Source organism: Carlito syrichta, unplaced genomic scaffold, assembly GCF_000164805.1.
Source record: "Carlito syrichta isolate Samal-C Ts95f unplaced genomic scaffold, Tarsius_syrichta-2.0.1 Scaffold116229, whole genome shotgun sequence".
Taxonomy (NCBI): domain Eukaryota; kingdom Metazoa; phylum Chordata; class Mammalia; order Primates; family Tarsiidae; genus Carlito; species Carlito syrichta.
This window is the reverse complement of record NW_007060325.1, coordinates 680,905-687,007: the sequence shown is the minus strand read 5'-3', so window position 1 is coordinate 687,007 and position 6,103 is coordinate 680,905. Positions and strand designations below refer to the sequence as shown.

The 6,103-nt window shown below is 37.2% G+C and overlaps 1 protein-coding gene across 2 annotated transcripts in view; it reads right to left on the bottom strand.

The window, feature by feature from the left end:
- The window catches only part of DISP1 (dispatched RND transporter family member 1), a 223,957-nt gene that overhangs the window by 18,234 nt on the left and 199,620 nt on the right, over positions 1 to 6,103 (bottom strand). The gene's annotated exons all lie outside the window — the stretch shown is intronic.

Here is a 6,103-nt window from a genome sequence, read left to right as displayed (position 1 = left end):
TTCTGCACTCCAGTCTGGGCAACAGAGTGAGACTCCAACTCAAAAAAAAAAAAAGAAAAAAGAAAATAGCTTTTAACAGAGGATCCATCCTCCTTGCAGTTTCTGCTTCTCTATTTATTCTCTTTCTCCATACCTTTAACAATTCTTGAAAAAGAAGTTAGTTTATAAACAGGTTCATATGGTACAAACTTTAAAAATAACCAAATGCTTCCCATAAACCCATAACTTTCTGTCTAGCTGAAAGTATAAGGAACATATTCTCTAGACTGTGAGTTCCATGAGGGCAGAGATTCTTGTCTGCTTTGTTTATTGTAGTACCAGTGCCTAGAATAGTGCCTTTTAGAAGGTGCTCAATAAACAACTATTGGCTAAATAAACAAATGCTCAGGTGCTTGTCCTCTTCAGTCACTACAGTCTGGCTTTAGTCTTTTCCTACATGTGGGAAACTCATCTTTGTTTCCAAATCCTACCATCAGGTCTTTTCTTCCAGATAGCCTTCCCACACCCTCATTTCCTACCCTTGATTGATAGCCCCGTTTCTGTATTCTGTCCTCTGTTTATAAGGTCTGAATTATGTGATAATATCTTAAAATTTTCATGTCTTTTTTTTTTTGAGTTGGAGTCTCACTCTGTCACCCAGACTGGAGTGTAGCGGTCACTCCCGGCCACCGCAGCCGGGCTCTGGCGATCCTTCCACCTCAGCCTTCCAAGTAGCTGGAATTACAGGTGTGCACTAACACGCCCGGCTAATTTTTTGATTTATTGTAGAGATGAGGTCTCGCCAAGTTGCCCAGGTGGGTCTCAAACCCGTGGGTTCAGGCAATTCACTCACCTCAGTCTCCCAAGGCACAGGATTACAGGCTGAGCCACAGAGCCCGGCTCACATTTTCATGTCTTAAACATGCACTGAGTGGCCCACAGGAGCTGATTAAATTTAACTTTTTATAAAATTGAAAAATTGCATCCTGAAAACTTTTGATTTCTTGAATCTTTATTAAAAGAAGAAGAAAAACAAACCAAAACATTTAACTTGTGAACTCCTACTCAAATTTTCAATGATGTTACCTCATTTGGTTGCTGCAATGGTTATTTTTGACTCACTTCAAATAGGCTTCTTAACTCATATATTTGTGAGTTATTTCTTCAAAATCATGCTAGCAGTTACAGATAAAACTAGTGGCTCTAAATGTCATTCTGAAAAAATATGTCTGTAAGAATAGATTGCTGAATTTTATATTCTGATCTCTTATCTTTATAGGTCTAACTTTGTGGGGATATTTACTTAAATTATATTTCCAACCAGGAAATTAAAATATAACATAATTAGGCTTTAAGGGAGCATTTGCACAAGCATTTTTCACTGTTGTTCTTTTAAAGTAATTCAGCGAAAATAAATAAGTAAATAAAATAAAACCTTGCACTTACTCAGATTACCAGCTGCTCTAGTGCTTTACATAAATTATTACCTCATTTAATTCTCATAACAACCCTGTAAGGTGAAAGTGAGGCACAGGCAGGTTAAGGAACTTGCTCAAAGTCACAAAACTAGGAACCTAGGTAGTCTGGTTCTGGAGCCTGGCCTCTTAATCTCTATGCTATCCTCCTTTTCTTCAAACACAAGAAAAACTAGAGACATTAGAAATAAGTTAACTTGCTACAAATGTCTGGTTCCCAAAATTCACAATTAAAAATTCTTAGCTCCACTAATAATTAATTACTCTCTGCAATATCACACAGATCCATCGGATTCCAAGTTTAAACATTATTCATTGGCTTCAAATTCTGGATTTAAAAACTCATTAGGAACAAATTATGCTAGATAAAAGGGCATATCTTTTTAGAATACTTCTGAATATAATACAAACATATATACATATAAATGACAACATGCTGACTGATTGTTCAAATGTAAATACCAAGAGGCCAGAAGCTTTCATACTCCTAGAACACACCCTGTGCAAAAACTATTCTCCTTACTTTATTTCCTCCTCCACCAAATGCAAACGAAGATGAAAGTAACTGGTTTTGAAGCAATAAAGTCCTTTGTCTCAACAGCATATTTGAAATACTGTGTTCATTGCTTCAGACTTAAAAAGAGTACTTTTCATTTTAGACCTTTAAAATATCAGCCCTGTGAAATGAAAATGGCCCCAGGCTCATAGAGTTATTCATTACACGTTATTTTAAATGGATCAATTTTCTTACAAATGAATCAGAAGTTATGTATTTTTTACCTACAAACATGTTATCAATACAGGGCAGTAGGCCCCAAATTGCTTAGTTTTCATACTGTGGTTTAATTTACCCATATAATGGCTTTCTGTTTTGTGTTCTTGAAAAATCTGCACACATGTATAGCAACCTTAAAAACCTCATTCAAGAATTGCTTTTCTTCCCTTTGAAAACATTTGGTTTTGATTTTACAGCATTGCTACATACCATGTACGTGCACTGACTACATATGGAAACTTTATGGCATTAGTGATTTCAGCACATTTCTTCCAAACACATTTAACCTTACTCTATTACAATTCCACTTCCTCACATAGCAGATGTTTCACACGCTAAGCTTTCCTACAGACAACTGTTCACACTTAAGAAATAGAATCACCATCCCGAGTACATAAAGCACCAAGAGGGAAAGCCCAACTATTCTGAGTAAATTTTACACAGACAAGTGTTTCTCCTAAACACCATAAAACAGCAGAAGTGATTTCTGCTCCTCCTGCTACCTATGCTAGGATATCAAACAGCTATGGGCACCACATAGGAAACTAAGTATCACATACAAAAATGAAACCCATTTTTGTTATATAAAGATAAAAATCAAATAAAGTAGGAAAATTGGAGAAGTAAAGGAAATTAAAAATGACCTATAAATCTCATACACACACACACACACACACACACACACACACACACACACACAGTGCTAATTTCATTCCTGGTGAGTCTGGGTTCAAGGTATACATTCTAAGTTTAAAGAATAAAGTACTTGTGCATTATTTTCTTTGAAAAGTGAACTACATGTGCATTAGAAGAATTTTCAAGAAGACCATTCCTTTTACAATAGTATGTTTTTTAGCATATCAAATAATATTTGTCTTTCATCCACCTGCTCTAATATTGAAAATCTTTTGACAATACTACAATATAATTATAAATGCAGCCCACCTCTCTAACACCTGAGTTACAGCAGGTAGTCATTTTCCAGTGAATGACCAGGTGCCAATTTCCCTGAGGCCCTACTGCTGTATAAGTTGGTGAGGTTAGGGCCTGTAGCTCTATCCAGGGCACTGACGTAAAAAAGTTCCCATCATCTTATCAATAGGTTAAGTCTCAAATAGTACACAGATCTGAAGGGAGCATCCTCCTTTTACAGAATGAAAAAACAGAAGTAGCAGCGGGTATTAAATGTGTTTGTGGGTGAACTGCAGATCTGAATTAGTGGATATGCTGCCTGGCATCCTGGTCCAGGTTGTTACCGTCACACTGGAGTTTTTACTGGCATCCAGTGCTAAGTCCCTTAAATATATGCATAGATTTTCAGTCACCTTATTATTGGGTTTACTATAAAAAAAAGATCAGAAATAACTGTGAAAACAAACTAAGTGTCTTACAGGGTCAACTTACGTTCAAGTGACATTGAATGGGGGTCTGCTTTATGTAGGTCATTTATATTACAATAAAACCTCCGTGTAGTAAATATTCCTCTCCTAGCTTACAAAGGATTTTTTCTCTTGCACTTTGCTGCCTTTCTAAAAACACTCTTTTTTCTTCTCTGAGAAGACTGCCATGTTTGAGAGAGTATAAGCACCCTGCAACAGAGGTGAATTAACCCCCCATCCTTAACCCCTTGTAAACTGACTTTTGTTCTCATGACTCTTCTGAAATGTTCAAATGAACTCACTGTTCCTGGTTTTAATCCTCTTTGACCTGCACAATATATAACACTTTTAGCTACCCCTTCTTTTCCCCTAAAAATCTTCTATCCCTCGGTTTATTTCATTCTGTTGCCCTTGATTAACTATTACTTCTTCCTGTTCCTTAATGCTAGGCATTTCAAAATGTTATTAGTCACAACTTTTCCAGTGGCATCAACTATCGCCTTAGTGGGAAGAATGACTGAAGTTTGAAAAATTTCACACACACACAAAAAGCAGGATACAGAACTCTTTCTTTCTTGTGAAGTAGTAAATTCAGGCAACAATTAGTAAGTCATTAAATAGTAAGGATGCAAGGCATTCTGGGAATACAAAAATGGCAGACATGGATCTTACCCTCAAGAAATTTACAGCCTAATATAGAAAATCAGACAGGCACAAACATCTACAAAACTAGGTTAAAAAAATGTATGTATAAAGAGGGGTACAGATGAAATATTTTGTAAATTAAATGAAGAAAAAGGTTACCTCCAGCCAAGGTGGCAAAGGAGAGTCAGGGGAGGCTTTTTTGAAGTTGTATTTATATGTATAAAAAGATATTAGGACTTCTTCATAATACCAGTCTAATAACAGAGAAAAAAAATACATGTATCTTTCCAAAATGCATTTATTTTTAATTTTGAGAAAGGCTTGTTCTTTCTAAAACATAGAAATTAATTTTCTTAGAATGCCATATTTACTTGCGTACTTCTTCCCTTTATCTTTTTCCATTTTCTTCTTTTTGAAAAAATGGAAGGGGAATTGGGTTTTAAAAAGTGACATATGCATATGACGGAATATTATCTAGCCTTAAAGCAAGAAAATTCTAACACATGCTGCAACATTTATGAATCTTGAAGACATTATGCTAAGTTAAATAAGCCAGACACAAAGGACAAATACTGTACAAACACTGTACTGTAAAATTCCACTCAAACAAGGTATTAAGAGTAGTCAAATTTATAGAGATAGAAAGTAGAATGGCAGTTGCCAAGTCTGGGAGTAAGGGGGAAGTGGGGAGTTATTGTTGAATAGGTAGAGAATTTCAGTTTTACAAGATGAAAAAAGTTCTGGAAATGGATGGTGTGATGGTTGTACAACAATGTGAGTGTACATTAAAAAATGCTATAGGATTGTACTTTTAAAAAGAGTTAAAGAGGTAGTTTTTATATTATGTATATTTTACTACAATTAAAAAAAATTTTTTTTTTTGAGTTGGAGTCTCACTCTGCTGCCCAGACTGAAGTGCAGTGGCACGCTCCCGGCCACTGCAGCCTCGACCTCTTGGGCTCTGGTGATCCTTCTGCCTCAGCCTTCCAAGTGGCTGGAACTATAGGCGTGTGCTACCACGCCTGGCTAATTTTTTGATTTATTGTAGAGATGAGGTCTCACCAAGTCGCCCAGGCAGGTCTCGAACCCGCAGCCTCAGGCAATCCACTCACCTTGGCCTCCCAAAGCACGGGATTACAGGCTGAGCCACCGAGCCTGGCTAAAAAAAAATTTTTAAGAGACAGCATCTTGCTCTGTTGCCCAGGCTGGAGTGCAGTGGTGGGATCTGAGCTCACTGTAGTATTGAATTCCTGGGCTCAAGCAATTGTCTTGCCTCAGCCTCCCAAGTAATTAGGACTGCAAAGTGTGTGCCACCATGTCTAGTTAATATTTTTTAAAATGTAGAGACAGGGTCTTGCCCAGGCTGGTCTCAAACTCTTGGCCTCAAGCAATTCTACTGCCCCAGCCTCCTAAAGCACTGCGATTATAGGTGTGAGCCACCATGGGGACCAAAAATATATATTTTTTAAAATAGGAGAGTTTACTAATTAAAATTTATGCAATAATTAATTCTACCCCAAAGAGATGATAATTCTCTGGAGGTAAGCTTCAGTGTTATCAGCATCTGAGCTTCTCTGGCAATTGCTTTTCAAAGATTACTTAGAATTTCTTAGGTGTAATTACATTATATCTGGAATCACAAGGTATAAGGACACGTGATGAGACAATGCTTTTTTTCAGGAATTCTTGTCCATTTAAAAATTTCTCAGCTGGGCTCAGTGGCTCAGCCTGTAATCCTGTGCCTTGGGAGGCTGAGGTGAGTGGATTGCCTGAGCCCGTGGTTTCCAGACCCGCACGGGCAACTTGGCGAGACCTCATCTCTACAATAAATCAAAAATTAGCCAGGCATG